The sequence below is a fragment of the Budorcas taxicolor genome, chromosome 14 (genome assembly GCF_023091745.1).
Source record: "Budorcas taxicolor isolate Tak-1 chromosome 14, Takin1.1, whole genome shotgun sequence".
In the NCBI taxonomy this organism is placed as follows: Eukaryota; Metazoa; Chordata; class Mammalia; order Artiodactyla; family Bovidae; genus Budorcas; species Budorcas taxicolor.
In genome coordinates this window covers 27,316,273-27,333,237 of record NC_068923.1, presented here as the reverse complement: position 1 = coordinate 27,333,237, position 16,965 = coordinate 27,316,273, and positions in this window count along the sequence as shown.

Sequence of the window (16,965 nt, the reverse complement as noted above, 5' to 3'; positions counted from 1 at the left end):
TAGTTTTTTTTTTTTCCTTTAAGCTCCACAGCTAAAATACCAGATCCTGCTGTTGCTAAGATTAAGGATTTTCTCCTCGTTTTCTCCCTCAGCTCAGTTTCCGTTGACTGAGAAGGACCAAGAGATGGATTACTGTTCCCTTGCCAAATGCGCAGAGGGTACTTGAGCTCTGGGGGGGCTTACACTGGGATTTGACATTACTCAGCCTGGTGCTAATCATTCTTAGTTACTCCTCAACGTTCTTCTCAAAGTCTCAGGCGTTTGTGTCAGTAACTAAGGCCTTCTGAAACCACTCAGCCCTAAGTGTACACAAGAGAACCATGGAGTTGGAGTAAAAAGCAATTTAACATGAATATTTATATACTGTACAGAGCATGTGCCATGATTCACTTAGCTTATTTTCATTTTATGCATTTTCTTCCCATTTGCAGTGTTTATTTATTGCAAAGTTGAGGCTGTTAGCAAAATAATACTTCGGAGTAGGTTTTCTTTTTCCTTTAGAAATATTTTTTTTTCCCTCTGCTTTCTACTTTATCTCTGGGACAGTATGGCAATTTAACAGCAAAACTGGTCACTGCTGCAAACCCCGAGAGACTGATGGTGTATTGTTCTGAGCCAAGGCTTTTGCCACTGAGGCCTGAGCATGGTGCTGTGTGAGCCCTGTGGTCATTGGGCTGTGGCAGCTCCCATCAGTCACCATCTGGGGACAGGAATCACCCAGTCCTCTGACTTTCGATGTGAGATTGCAGGTGCCAAGTGGGCTCGACTCCAATATGACAGGTGTCCTTATAAGAAGACACACAAACACATATAGAGAAGACGGTCAGGTGACAATGGAGGCAGGGGTTGAATTGCTACAGCAGGCAGTCATGAACCACCCAAAGTTGCCAGAAAACCACCAGAAGCTTGCAAGAGTCGAGGAAGGTTCCCCCCTACACGAGACTTCAGAGACAGCACGGTCCTCCCACCATCTTGATTTCAGACTCTGGACTCCAAAACTAGGAGATAATGTATTTCTATTGTTGTAAGTTACCCAGAGTGTGTTACTTGGTCATGGCAGCCTGGGGAAACAAATGTACCCTTTATGGCCAGCCCAACTCTCAGAAATGGTCAAAGCTGACAGAGCTGTCAAAACAGCAGAGAACCTACAGTATTCTAATCCCTTACATCGACCAGGGAGTAAGCAGCTGGTCAGGTTGGAGCCCTGATTTAAAGGGTTTCCTTTAGATTAAAACCAGAATGGGCCAGGGATGGGAAATTGCAAGCTTTATGACCTAACGGGGAAAAGAAACAGATCAATGGTATCTGAAAGATCTTCTTGGCAGCTCCAGACTATATATATCATCCTTTTTCTGGGACAAAACCCCTCCCACATTTTACTCAGCTATCCTGATAAGGTGAAGGTAACTAGACGCATGTGAGCATCAGCACCCATAGATTCACCAGTTACTTCATTCGCATGCACTTTTCTCATTTAAACATCATTACAGTAAGGTGGGGATCCTATTGCCAGTGCAATTGTAATATAAAAAGCAGCAGTGTCTTTTTGACAGAGATTCTTACTCCACTTTGACTGATTCCTACTGTGTCCCTGGGTACCCTCTCATTTGCTGTTAAAAAGATACGGCCATTTTTCTCACCTCATTTCTGCCTTTTCCTCACCTCACTTTGCTTTTCTCTTTGCCAAAGTTCTCATGGCTTCCTCTGAAGTTTGACCTGAACTTTAGACTTTCTACTGAAATTGCTACTTTAGCTCCTTCAATTCTTCCAACTGAATTTGATGATATTTCCCCTTCTGTTCAAGAACTTCACCTTCTGATCAACACACCACTCACTGGTTTCCATGACTGGGTTCTCAGGTCCTGACACCCAGTCTTATGACCTACATTATATTATAACTTGTCCTAAGGGTCAACCTCAGCTGGACTGTGAACCAGCTCCATGTGATAAATTCTTCAATAATTTGTGGCAGCAGGTTCCTCAGCTGTAAAATGAGATGTTCTACTTTGTGAGAATTAAATAAGATAATGTATGTGACGCCTGATGCATATAGGCTTTGTATTAGCTATCTAATGCTGTGTAACTTCATGGCTTAGAGCAGCAATAATTACTATCCTTCACCGTTTCCATTTCTTAGGAATGCAGGGATAGCTTGGCTGGGCTGTTCTGGCTTGGCTGTCCTCATGAGGTTGCAATATGATGCTAGCTGGAACTGTAGATATGTAAAGGCTTGACTATGGCAGGAGAATACACTTTGAAGATGGGTGTCTCACATGGGACTCTTACCTAGGTGCTGGCTACTGATGGGGAGCATCAGTCCCTCTCCATGTGGGTGTCTTTGCAGGGCTGCTTGAAAAGCCTATTGGTATGGTGGCTGTCATCCCCCAGTCAGAACAATAGGGGTGGAGGGCCATAGGGTATATAGTTTTTATGATCTAACCTCTGAAATAGCATCACCTACACCACATTTTTCCAGTAGTCATGTACAGATATGAGAGTTGCACTTTAAAGAAAGCTGAGCACTGAAGAATTGATGCTTTTGAACTATACTGTTGGAGAAGACTCTAACTGCAAGGAGATCAAACCAGTCAATCCTAAAGGAAATCAGTCCTGAATATTCTTTGGAAGGACTGATGCTGAAGCTGGAGCTCCAATACTTTGGCCACCTGATGCAAAGAACTGACTCATTGGAAAAGACCCTGATGCTGGGAAAGATTGAAGGCGGGAGGAGAAGGGGACAACAGAGGATGAGATGGTTGGATGGCATCACCGACTTGATGGACATGAGTTTGACCAAGCTCTGAGAGTTGGTGATAGACAGGGAAGCCTGGCATACTGCAGTTCATGGGGTGCAAAGAGTCGGACACGACTGAGCAGCTGAACTGAACTGACACTGATACACCACATTTATTTGTTGAAAACAAGTCACTAAGTCCAGCCCATATGCAAGATGAAGGAATTTAGACTCCACTGTTTGAATGGAAGAGTGCTAGTGAACTTACATATTTTAAATATATGATAGACTTGTAATGAATGTCAACTTCTATTATAATTTTAATTATATGAATGTTTCTTTTCTGGGCTTCCGTGGTGGCTCCATGGTAAAGAATTCCCCTACACTGTGGGTTCAATCGCTGAGTGGGGAAGATTCCCTGGAGGAGGAAATAGCAACTCACTGCAGTGTTCTTGCCTGAGAAATCCCATGGACAGAGGAGCCTGGCAGGCTACAGTCCATAGGGCTGCAAAAGAGTCGGACACAGCTTAGCAGCTGAACAATAACAACAACGTATTTCAACTGCAAATATTTTTATTCATACAAACTATGATCACATGCTACTTTCTCATCCTTGCGAGATCTCCACCCTTGCTCTTCAAAACCTCAACTTTATAGAGAGGTTTTAACAATTCAAAGGGTCTCAACATCACCCCACTCTCTCAAAACTGCCTCCTTGAAAATGATTCCAACTGTGGGAAGAACCTGTGGGTGTATATTTCAAGGCCAGAGGAGGGCAAGGAGCCTCATTGTCTGGTCCAGCCCCAGGGTCAACCTTCAGTCATGCCCTCTGGATGGTCCCAAGAAATTGACAGTCTGCCTGAGATCTATACCATTTCTGCTGAGGTTTTGCTGTGTCCTCTGGCCCCTGGCCACAGGTTGTTCCCTCCGCAATGTGGACTATGACAATAGCCCCTGTCACAGATTGCTCTTTACTGTCTGATTTTCCACTCAGGCCCTCAAAGACCTGCCAGACTGTGGACTGGACCAAGGCCTCAGGAGCACTTCCCAAGGACCTTCTTGCTTGGAAGATTAGCAGCTTCTTCCCAAGCATCGCTTTCAACTTGCTAAACACATTGAAACAGTCCCAGCAGGATGGGTCTCCCTCAGATCCCAGGGTAGGTAGGTGCTTCTGCGTGTCCAGCCCTTCTGCCCCAGACTATGTGGTCCTCACCCACCTGGCACGTACTGTGTATATTACCTATATTTGTGTGCATATGTAAGTGTGCATATGTATATGTGCATACCTATGTTTATCTGTCTGTGGTTAAAAAAAACATGTTGTTTGTAGAATTTACCATAACTACTGATGCTTGTGTTCATATGTGTTCATATGCCTAGATTCATATGTTGAAATCCTAATGGGCCTGGTGATGGTTTTAGGAGGTGGGGCCTTTGGAAAGTGATTAGGCCATGATGGCAGGGCCCTCATGAATGGATTAGTCTGTTATAAACAGACCCCAGAAATCTCCCTCATCCCTTCCACCAGGGGAGGATGCAGTGAGGTGTCTTCTGAGCATCAGGAGCCAGGCTTTCAACAGATACTGAATCTTCTGGAGCCATAGCATGGACTTCCCAGCCTCTAGAACTGTGTGAGTTACGTTTTGGCTGTTTAGAAACCACCCAGTCTATGGTCTTCTGTGATAACAGCCTGAACTGTCTGAAACAGCTGGGGTAGAGTTGTCCAGCTAAACTTTGGTAATTGGAAAGATCAGTCTCTTTCCTTTTGGAGCAGTCTCCTCAACCTCTTTCAGATAAATAAGCCCTGAACTGAAAGCTCACACTCCCTTCAGGTCCGGTGATTTCCCTCTTGGTAAGTCTCTGCTTTCTTCCTGGAGAACCCATACCCACTCACTGCTTTTGGGTCTGCTCTTCTGCCTGACACTCTTCACTCACCTACATCTTAGTCTTAGCTTGGCCCTCATCCCTCATCGTGCTTCTTTGTCTTCTGAGCTGTAGTTATCTTTCATTGTCCAGCAAAATGGAAATATGTTTTCCCCTAAAACTATTGGCCACCATAGTTTGGCCCCAGGTAAATAACAAGGTGGAAACACAGTCCCATCCATCAGCAGAAAATTGGATTAAAGATTTACTGAGTGAGCATGGGCCCGCCCATCAGAAAGTGTAGTGAAAGTGAAAGTCCCTCAGTCCCACTCTTTGTGACCCCATGAACTATAAATCCATGGAGTTCTCCAGGCCAGAATACTGGAGTGGAGAGCCCTTCCCTCCTCCAGGGGATCTTCCCAACCCAAGGATTGATCCCAGGTCTCCCACATTGCAGACTGAATCTTTACCAGCTGAGCCACAAACTGAGCATGGCCCCGCCCATCCGAATAAGACCCAAGTTCCCCCTCTGTCAGTCTTTCCCATCAGGAAACTTCCATAAGCCTCTTATCCTTCTCCATCAGAGGGCAGACAGACTGAAAACCACAATCACAGAAAACTAACCACTCTGATCACATGGACCACAGCCTTATCTAACTCAATGAAACTATGAGCCATGCCACGTAGGGCCACCCAAGATGGGCAGATCATGGTGGAGAGCTCTGACAAAATGTGGCCCACTGGAGAAGGGAATGGCAAACCATTTCAGTATTCTTGCCTCGAGAACCCCATGAACAGGATGAAAAGGCAAAAAGATATGACACTGAAAAATGAACTCCCCAGGTCGGTAGGTACCCAATATGCTACTGGAGATCAGTGGAGCAATACCTCCAGAAAGAATGAAGAGATGGTGCCAAAGCACAAACAACACCCAGTTGTGGATGTGACTGGTGATGGAAGTAAAGTCTGATGCTGTAAAGAACAATATTGCATAGGAACTTGGAATGTTAGGTCCATGAATCAAGGCAAATTGGAAGTGGTCAAACAGGAGATGGCAAGAGTGAACACTGACATTTTAGGAATCAGCGAAGTAAAATGGACTGGAATGGGTGAACTCAACTCAGATAACTGTCATATCTACTACTCTGGGCAAGAATCCCTCAGAAGAAATGGAGTAGCCATCACAGTCAACGAAAGAGTCCAAAATGCAGTACTTGGATGCAATCTCATAAACAACAGAATGATCTCTGTTCATTTCCAAGGCAAACCATTCAATATCACAGTAATCCAAGTCTATGCCCCGACCAGTAATGATGAAGAAACTGAAGTTGAACAGTTCTATGAAGACCTACAAGACCTTCTAGAGCTAACACCGAAAAAAGATGTCCATTTCATTATAGGGGACTGGAATGCAAAAGTAGGAAGTCAAGAAATACGGAGTAACAGGCAAATTTGGCCTTGGAGTACAGAATAAAGCAGGGCAAAGGCTAATAGAGTTTTGCCAAGAGAACACACTGGTCATAGCAAACACCCTCTTCCAACAACACAAGAGAAGACTCTACACAGGGACATCACCAGATGGTCAGTAACGAAGTCAGATTGATTATATTCTTTGCAACTAAAGATGGAGAAGCTCTACACAGTCAGCAAAAATAAGACCAGGATCTACTGTGGCTCAGATCATGAACTCCTTATTGAAAAATTCAGACTTAAATTGAAGAAACTAAGGAAAACCACTAGACCATTCAGGTATGACCTAAATCAAATCCCTTTCGATTCTACAGTGCAAGTGACAAATAGATTCAAGGAATTAGATCTGATAGACAGAGTGCCTGAAGAACTATGGACAGAGGTTACTGACATTGTGCAAGAGGCAAGGATCAAGACCATCCCCTAGGAAAAAAGTGCAAAAAGGCAAGATGGTTGTCTGAGGGGGCCTTACAAATAGCTGAGAAAAGAGGAGAAGCAAAAGCAAAGGAGAAAAGGAAAGATATACCCATTTGAATGAAGAGTTCCAAAGAATAGCAAGGAGAGATAAGAAAGCCTTCCTCAGTGATCAGTGCAAAGAAACAGAGGAAAACAATAGAATGAAAGACTAGAGATATTTTCAAGAAAATTAGAGATACCAAGAGAACATTTCATGCAAAGATGAGCACAATAAAGGACAGAAATGTTATGGACCTAACAGAAGGAGAAGATATTAAGAAGAGGAGGCAAGAATACACAGAAGAACTATACAAAAAAGATCTTCATGACCCAGATAACCACAGTGGTGTGATCACTCAACTAGAGCCAGACATCCTTGAATGCAAAGTCAAGTGGGCCTTAGGAAGCATCACTGTGAACAAACTAGTGCAGGTGATAGAATTCCAGTTGAGCTATTTCAAATCCTGAAAGATGATGCTGTGAAAGTGCTCCAATCAATATGCCAGCAAATTTGGAAAGTGGCCACAGAACTGGAAAAGACCAGTTTTCATTCCAATCCCAAAGAAAGGCAATGCCAAAGAATGTCAAACTACTGCACAATTGCACTCATCCCACACACTAGTAAAGTAACGCTCAAAATTCTCCAAGTACTTCTGGAGATTTAATGTACTGCTTCAACAGTACATGAACAGAGAATTTCCAGATGTTAAAGCTGAATTTAGAAAAGGCAGAGGAACCAGACATCAAATTGCAAACATCTGCTGGATCATCAAAAAAGCAAGAGCATTCCAGAAAAACATCTACTTCTGCTTTATTGACTATGCCAACGCCTTTGCATGTATGGATCACAACAAACTGTGGAAAATTCTTCAAGAGATGGGAATACCAGACCACCTGACCTGCCTCCTGAGAGATCTGTATGCAGGTCAGGAAGCAATAGTTAGACTTGGACATGGAACAACAGATTGGTTCCAAATTGGGAAAGGTGTATGTTAAGGCTGTATACTGTCATCCTGCTTATTTAACTTACATGCAGAGTACCTCATGAGAAACACTGGGCTGGATGAAGCACAAGCTGGAATCAAGATTGCTGGGTGAAATATCAATAATCTCAGACATGCAGATGACGCCACCCTTATGGCAGAAAGTGAAGAAGAACTGAAGAGCTTCTTGATGAAAGAGGAGAGTGAAAAAGTTGGCTTAAAACTCAGCATTCAGAAAACTCAGATCATGGTGTCTGGTCCCATTACTTCATGGGAAATAGATGGGGAAACAGTGGAAACAGTGTCAGACTTGATTTTTTGGGCTCCAAAATCACTGTAGATGGTGACTGCAGCCATGGAATTAAAAGATGCTTGCTCATTGGAAGAAAAGTTATGACCAACTTCAGTTCAGTTCAGTCGCTCAGTCATGTCTGACTCTTTGCGACCCCATGAATCGCAGCACGCCAGGCCTCCCTGTCCATCACCAACTCCTGGAGTTCACTCAAACTCACGTCCATCGAGTCCATGATGCTATCCAACCATCTCATCCTCTGTCATCCCCTTCTCCTCCTGCCCCCAATCCCTCCCAGCATCAGAGTCTTTTCCAATGACTCAACTCTTCGCATGAGGTGGCCAAAGTACTGGAGTTTCAGCTTCAGCATCATTCCCTCCAAAGAAATCCCAGGGCTGATCTCCTTCAGAATGGACTGGTTGGATCTCCTTGCAGTCCAAGGGACTCTCAAGAGTCTTCTCCAACACCACAGTTCAAAAGCAGCAATTCTTCAGCGCTCATCTTTCTTCACAGTCCAACTCTCACATCCATACATGACCACAGGAAAAACCATAGCCTTGACTAGATGGACCTTAGTCAGCAAAGTAATGTCTCTGCTTTTCAATATGTTATCTAGATTGGTCATAACTTTTCTTCCAAGGAGTAAGCATCTTTTAATTTCAACTTAGACAAACATAAGTTGACCAACTTAGACAACATATTAAAAATCAGAGACATTACTTTGCCAACAAAGGTCTGTCTAGTCAAAGCTATGGTTTTTCCAGTGGTCATGTATGGATGTGAGAGTTGGACTATATAGAAAGCTGAGCACTGAAGAATTGATGCTTCTGAACCGTGGTGTTGGAGAAGACTCTTGAGAGTCCCTTGGACATCAAGGAGATCCAATCAGTCCATCCTAAAGGAAATAGTCTTGGATATTCATTGGAAGGACTGATGCTGAAGCTGAAACTCCAATACTTTGGCCACCTGATGCAAAAAAACTGACTCATTTGAAAAGACCCTGATGCTGGGTTGAAGATTGAAGGCCAGAGGAGAAGGGGACAATAGAGGAACAGATGGTTCTATGGTATCACCAACTCAATGGATGTGAGTTTGAGTAAACTCTGGGAGTTGATGGACAGAGAGGCCTGGCGTGCTACAGTCCATGGGGTTGCAAAGAGTCAGACAGGACTGAGTGACTGAATTGAAAACTATTGAGATAAGCTATATTTAGATTTGTAGGCTAGTTGTCAAAGGCTCATTTTTTTCAACAATGTAACTGATAACTTGCAATATAGGTTTTGGAAAAGTGATGTTACTGAATGAATAACCAAATAAAACAAAATAATATTTATGCATGATTTATGTAACTACTTCCACAATCAGGATACAGAATGGTTATAGTGACCCCAAAACTTCTTTGTGATATCCCTTTAAAACAACACCCTCATCCCTAACCCTGATAACCACTGATCTATTTTTTTTCTTCATCACTGTAATTATGTCACTTTGAGATTGTTACATAAATGGCATCTTTCGGGTTTTTTTCTTTTTTTTTGAGATCTATCCATGTTGTTGCGTGTATCAATCGTTTGTTTCTTTTTAATTTTATGTAGTATTTCATTGTGTCAGTATGCTATAGTTTGTTTATGCAACTGCCAGTTGAAGGGCATTTGGGTTGTTTCCAGTTTCGGGCGGTTAAGAATTAGTATTCACGTATAGATTTTCCTGTAAACACAAGTTATTATTTCTCAAGGGAGTAGAACTACTGAGTCAGATGATACGTATATGCTTAAATTTATGAGAAACTGCCAAACAGTTTTCCAAAGTGCATGTACCTTTTTCTGTCCTCTAGCAATCTGCAAGAGTTTCAGTTGCTCCACATACTCACAAGTGCTTCATATTATCAGTATTAAAAAAAAAGTTATTTTAGCCATTCCAGACCATTTAGGTTTGGAGTGGCATTTTATATTTTAAATTTGCATTTCTATATTGGCTATTATGTTGAACATCTTTTTCATATGCATATTTGCCACACCTGTATCTTTAAGGAAGTATCTGTTCTTTTGTCCAGTTTTTTAAATTGTGTTTTTGTTTGTTTATTTATTGCTGGTTTTTTTTTTAGAGAGTTCTTTACATCTATATCTATATACCTTCTTGTCAGATATCTAATTTGAAAATACTTTCTTCTAGTTTGCAGCTTGTCTCTTCAATCACTGAATAATGTCTTTTGCAGAGCAAGAGTTTTCAATTTTAATGAAGTTCAGCTTATAATTTTTTAATGAGTCATGCTGTTTGTATCATGTCTAAGAACTCCTGTTCTTCTACATTCTATGGTTTCTGATGAGAAATCTGTCATTTGAATTGTTCTCCTGTAGGTAAGACATTAGGCATTATTCCTCTTTGGCTGCATTAAAGATTTTTTTGTTTGTTTGTTAAGTTTGATTATGATGTGCCTGTGTGTGGGTTTCTTTGAGTTTCTCCTATAAGAGATTTGCTTAGTTTCTTGAATCTGTAGTTTTAAGTCTTTTGTTAAACTTGGGGATTTTTTTTTTTTTTTTAAACTTGGGGATTTTTAAACCATTATTTCCCCCAGTTTTTTTTTTTTTTTTTTTTAGCACCATTCTCCTTCTCCTCTATTTTTGAGACTCAAGTGACCTTAATTTTAGGATTTTTAATTTTTTTTTTTTTTTTTTACTTTTGCCTTCCAGGTCCCTGTGACTCTGTTAACTTTTGTTCAGTCACTTTTCTCTTTGTTGTTTAGACTGGATGAGTTCTGTTGACTTATTTTTCAGTTCACTGATTTATTTTCCCTGTCATCTCAGTGTCCATCTAGTGATTATATATATATATATATATATATATATATATATATATATATATTTGTTTATTGTACTTTATATTTCTAAAATTTCTATTTCATTCCTTTTTATTCCTTTGCTGAGATTTCCTATTTTTCAAGTTGTTTCTAGAATATTTGCTATTGCTTGTTGTGACATTTTAAAAATAGCTGTTTCTATTTTTTACAGTCTTGGGCTAGAAAATTATAATCAGCGTGTGTGACTTTGCTTAGTTTACTCTAACAAAATAGCATAGACTGGGTGGTTTAAACAACATAAATTAATTTTCTCACTGTTCTGGATGCTGGAAGTCCAAGGTTAAGGCACTAGCTAGCAGGTTTGGTGTCTCCTTGGCTTGCAGACAGCTGCTTTCTTACTGAGTCTCATGTGGTCTTTCTCTGTACATAGGCATCCCTTGTGTCTCTCTGTGTGAATTTTCTCTTCCTTATATGGACACCGGAGAAGGCAGTGGCACCCCACTCCAGCACTTTTGCCTGGAAAACCCCATGGACAGAGGAGCCTGGAGGGCTGCAGTCCATGGGGTTGCTAAGAGTCGGACACGACTGAGCACCTTCACTTTCACTTTTCACTTTCATGCATTGGAGAAGGAAATGGCAACCCACTCCAGTGTTCTTGCCTGGAGAATCCCAGGGATGGGGGAGCCTGGTGGGCTGCCGTCTATGGGGTCGCACAGAGTCGGACACGACTGGAGCGACTTAGCAGCAGCAGCAGCATAAGGACACCAAGTAGATTGAATTGGAGCCAACCCCAATAGCCTTATTTTTAACTTAATCTCCTTTGTGAAGACTCTGTCTCCAAACAGGGCTTACCAGGTAGCTCAGATGGTAAAAATCTGCCTGCAATGTAGGAGACCTGGGTTCTACCCCTGGGTTGGGAAGAACCCCTGGAGAAGGGCATGGCAACCCACTCCAGTTTTCTTTCCTGGGAAATCCCATGGACAGAGGAGCCTGGCGGGCTATATATCCCCCAATATAGTCACATCCAGAGATACTGGTGGTTGGGACTTCAGTGCATGAGTTTTAGGGGCACGCAATGCAGCTTATAACCCTGTGTCATCTTGAGGTTGCTGTCTGTTGATGGTCTTTTGCTAGTGAATTGAGGATTTCCTGGGTCTTCATAAGCTGAGTAATCTTGAATTGTACAATATCCTGCACATTTCATATGTTATACTGGGAGATTCTCGACCTCACTTAAATCTTGTGAAAACATAGATATTCTTGTTTTATCAGGCAAGTGAGCTGGTTAGCTTCAGGCTACAAGTTCCAATCTCCTTTTTGTGGTCTGTAGTTTCAGAGTCAGCTCAGATTTTAGGCTGTGGAGTTCCAATGAACTCTGTTACATGTGCGCCCCCCAGGGGTCAGCCTGCCACTGAAGCAGCGGCCTGCCTCTCGGTTCCCTTCTTAAATTCTTTAAGTGCTGTTTAAGATCACATCCAGGCATGGACAGACAGGGGTGACACATAGGAGTTCATGAATAACTTTACAGGGTCACATTTTGGTCTCCTTCCTCTGCCATCTATGGATTCTTATTTCCTGGGTGTCCCTCTTTTGCTCCCTTAGCTAGAAAACTGAAGCTTTTCATTAATCCTGCCCTGCTGCACATATTCATGCCTATATCCACATCCAGGGCCAACTGCTGAGAGAGCAGAGAGAGAGAGTTAAAATCAAGGGAAGTCATGCTGCCCTCTCGGAATTACAGTTCTATCCATCAGAGAAGGACTCCCAACACTCTGCCCACTCAGTGGGCTCCCAAAGATGCTGATGCTACCCTGGCATTGCTTGGGGTCTGGGGGATGAAAAAACCCAGAAAAGAAATAATAATAATGAGGAAAAATTACACACTCTCTTATTTCAGTGTTAGACTTCTCTTTTCACTCCTTGAGGCCGATCTAAGGTCTTCTTCTGGAGTTCTCTGTTCATGCTGATTCTAATTTCTGGGTTTCAGGCTGCACTGTATACAGGCTGGTTGATACTGGAGGAAAAAAGAATGAATAAATTGCCACATGGTAATTTTTGCCTTGGTGGTACTTCAAATGTTCTTTGCCAATCTTCCTATTACTATTTATTTCTCAGGGTACTCAAGTAGCTGTTTCACACATTCTGTCCAGGTATTACAGGTGCATTTAGTGGGAGAGAAAGAGTGGATTGTGCTTACTCCATCTTGCCAGGAACCAGAATATACAGAAACAGAATGATATCAAAATTGAATAGGAAAAAGATGGAAAAACATCTGTTGAAAGTTAATCTTTAAGGCAAACAGATACCAATTAGGAGAAGATGAAGAAGTGGGTAGAAGTTTAAAGGAAAAAGAGAAATTCTGAAGGAGCCATTTAAAAATCTACAAAAGCTTTTGGAATTGAGAATAGTGGTATTTACTGTTTACTTTTGGTGCTCCTCCGGTGGCTCGGATGATAAACAATCCACCTGCACTGTCCTTCTTGAGAGGGGAAGATTCCCCTGGAGAAGGAAATGACAACCTACTGCAGTATTCTTGCCTGGAGAATTCCATGGAGATGAGCCTGGCAGGCTACATACAGTCCATGGGGTCACAAAGAGCCAGAAACGACCAGGCGACTAACACATTCATTTTCACTTTTCATTGTGTAATTTTAGATGAAAATGGATAGTTTCTCTCTCTGGCATATGACTAATGACTATCTTTATCTTTATGAGGAATGATTAATTTTTCAGTTCAGTTCAGTCGCTCAGCCGTGTCCTACTCTTTGTGACCCCATGGACTACAGCACGCCAGGCTTCCCTGTTCAAAACCAACTCCTGGAGCTTGCTCAGACTCATATCCATCAAGTTGGTGATGATATTGAACCATTTCATCTTCTGTCGTCCCCTTCTCTTCCTTCCTTCAGGCTTTCTCAGCATCAGGTCTTTTCTAATGAATCAGCTCTTCTCATCAGGTGGCCAAATTATTGGAGTTTCAGTTTCAACATCAGTCCTTCCAATGAATAGGCAGGCCTGATTTCCTTTAAGGTTGACAGGTTGGATCTCTTTGCAGCCCAAGGGACTCTCAAGAGTCTTCTCCAACACCACAGTTCAAAAGCATCAGTTCTTCGATGCTTAGCTTTCTTTATGGTCCAACTCTCACATCCATACATGACTACTGGAAAAACCATAGCTTTGACTAGATGAACTATTGTTGGCAAAGTAATGATTCTGCTTTTTAACTCGGAGAAGGCAATGGCACCCCACTCCAGTACTCTTGCCTGGAAAATCCCATGGGTAGAGGAGCCTGGTATGCTGCAGTCCATGGGGTTGCTAAGAGTCGGACATGACTGAGCGACTTCACTTTCACTTTTCACTTTCATGCATTGGAGAGGGAAATGGCAACCCACTCCAGTGGTCTTGCCTGGAGAATCCCAGGGACGGGGGAGCCTGGTGGGCTGCCGCCTATGGGGTCGCACAGAGTCGGACACGACTGAAGCAACTTAGCAGCAGCAGCAGCAGCATGTTGGTCATAGATTTTTCTTCCAAGGACCAAACATCTTTTAATTTCAGGGCTGCAGTCACCATCTTCAGTGATTTTTGGAGTTCATAAATAAAGTCACTGTTTCCGTTGTTTCCCATCTCTCTGCAAGTGATGGGACCAGATGCCATGACCTTAGTTTTATGAATGTTGAGATTTAAGCCAGCTTTTTCACTCTCCTTTTTCACGTTCATCAAGAGGCTCTTTAGTTCCTCTGACTTTCTGCCATTATAGTGGTATCATCTGCATATCTGAGGTTATTGATATTTCTCCTGCCTATCTTGATTACAGCTTGTGCTTCATCCAGCCCTGCATTTCACAAGATGTACTCTGCATATAAGTTAAATAAGCAGGGTGACAATATGCAGCCTTGACATACTCCTTTCCCAATTTGGAACCAGTCTGTTGTTCCATGTCAGGTCTAACTGTTGCTTCTTGGTCTGCATACAGATTTATCAGGAGGCAGGTCAGGTTGTTTGGTATTCCTACCTCTTGAAGAATTTTCCACAGTTTGTTGTGATCCACACATGCAAAGCCCTTGGCCTAGTCAATAAAGTGGGAGTAGATGTTTTTCTGGAATTCTCCTGCTTTTGCTATGATCCAGTGGATGTTGGCAATTTGATCTCTGGTTCCTCTGCCTTTTCTAAACCCAGCTTGAAATCTGGACGTTCTCAGTTCACGTACTATTGAAGCATGGTTTGGAGAATTTTGAGCATTGCTTTGCTACTGTGTGAGATGAGTGCACTTCTGCCATAACTTTGAACATTTTTTGGCATTGCTTTTCTTTGGGATTGGAATGAAAACTGACTTTTTCCCAGTCCTGTGGCCACTCTGAGTTTTCCAAATTGCTGGAATATTGAGTACAGCACTTTCACAGCATCACCTTTTAGGATTTGAAATAGCTCAACTGGAATTCCATCACCTCCACTAGCTTTGTTCATAGTAATGCTTCCTAAGGCCCACTTGACTTTGCATTCCAGGATGTCTAGCTCTAGGTGAGTGATCATGCCATCATGGTTTTCTGGGTCATTAAGACCTTTTTTATACAATTTTTTCTGTGTATTCTTGCCACCTCTTCTTAATATCTTCTCCTTCTTTTAGGTCCATATCATTTCTGTCCTTTATTGTGCCCATCTTTGCATGAAATGTTCCTTGGTATCTCTAATTTTCTTGAAGAGATCTCTGGTCTTTCCCATTCTATTGTTTTCCTTTATTTCTTTCATTGATCACCGAGAAAGGCTTTTTTTTTAATCTCTCCTTGCTATAGTTTCCCTTTTCTCCTCTGCCTTTCGTTTCTTCTTTTCTCAGCTATTTGTAAGACCTCCTCGGACAAACATTTTGCCTTTTTGCATTTCTTTTTCTTGAGGATGATCTTGATCACTGCCTCCTATACAATGTCATGAACCTCTGTCTGTAGTTCTTCAGGTACTCTGTCTATCGGATCTAATCCCTTGAATCTATTTGTCACTTCCACTGTATAATTTTAAGGGATTTGATTTAGGTCATACCTGAATAGTCTAGTGGTTTTCCCTACTTTCTTCAATTTAAGTCTGAATTTTTCAATAAGGAGTTCATGATCTGAACCACAGTCAGCTCCCGGTCTTATTTTTGCTGACTTTATAGAGCTTCTCCATCTTTGGGTGAAAAAAGTATATAATCCATCTGATTTCATTATTGACCATTTGGTGATGTCCCTGTGTAGAGTCTTCTCTTGTGTTGTTGGAAGAGGGTGTTTATCAGTGCATTCTCTTGGCAAAACTCTTATAGCCTTTGTCCTGCTTCATTTTGAACTCCAAGGCCAAACTTGCCTATTACTCCAGGTATCTCTTGACTTCCTATTTTGCTTTCCAGTCCCGTATGATGAAATGGAGATCTTTTTTTGGTGTTAGTTCTATAAGGTCTTGCTGATTATCATAGAACCGTTCAACTTCAGCTTCTTTGGCATTAGTGGTCGGAGCATAGCCTTGGATTACTGTGATATTGTATGGTTTGCCGTGGAAAAGATTCATTGAAAAAGACCCTGATCCTGGGAAAGATCGAAGGCAGGAGGAGAAAGGGACAACAGCGGATGAGATGGCTGGATGGCATCACCGACTGGATGAACATGAGTTTGAGCAAGCTTCAGAAGCTGGGGATGGACAGGGAAGCCTGGCGTGCTGTAGGCCATGGGGTTACAAATAGTCAGACACGACTGAACTGAAATAAACTTGCTTTGGAAACAAACAGAGATAATTCTGTCATTTTTGAGATTGCATGAAAGTACTGCATTTTGGACTCTTTTGTTGACTATAAGGGCTACTCTATTTCGTCTAAGGAATTCTAACCCACAGTAGTAGGTATAATGGTCATCTGAATTAAATTTACCCATTCTAGTTCATTTTAGTTCGCTGATTCCTAAAATGCTGATATTCACTCTTGCCATCTTCTGTTTAACCACTTCCAATTTTGCTTTGATTCACGGACCTAACATTCCAGGTTCCTATGCAATATTGTTCTTTACAGCATCGGACTTAACTTCCATCACCAGTCACATCCACAACTGGGCATTTTTTTTCACCTTGGATGTATCTCTTCATTCTTTCTGGAGTTATTTCTCCACTCTTCCAGTAGTATATTGGGCACCTACCGACCTGGGGAGTTTATCTTTCAGTGTCATATCTTTTCGCCTTTTCATACTGTTCATGGGGTTCTCAAGGCAAGAATTCAGAAGTGGTTTGCCATTCACTTCTCCAGTGGAAGTCGTTTTGTCAGAACTCTCCACTACAACCCATCCATCTTGGGTGGCTGTGCATGGCATGGCTCATAGTTTCATTGAGTTAGACAAGGCTGTGTTCCATGTGATCAGTTCGG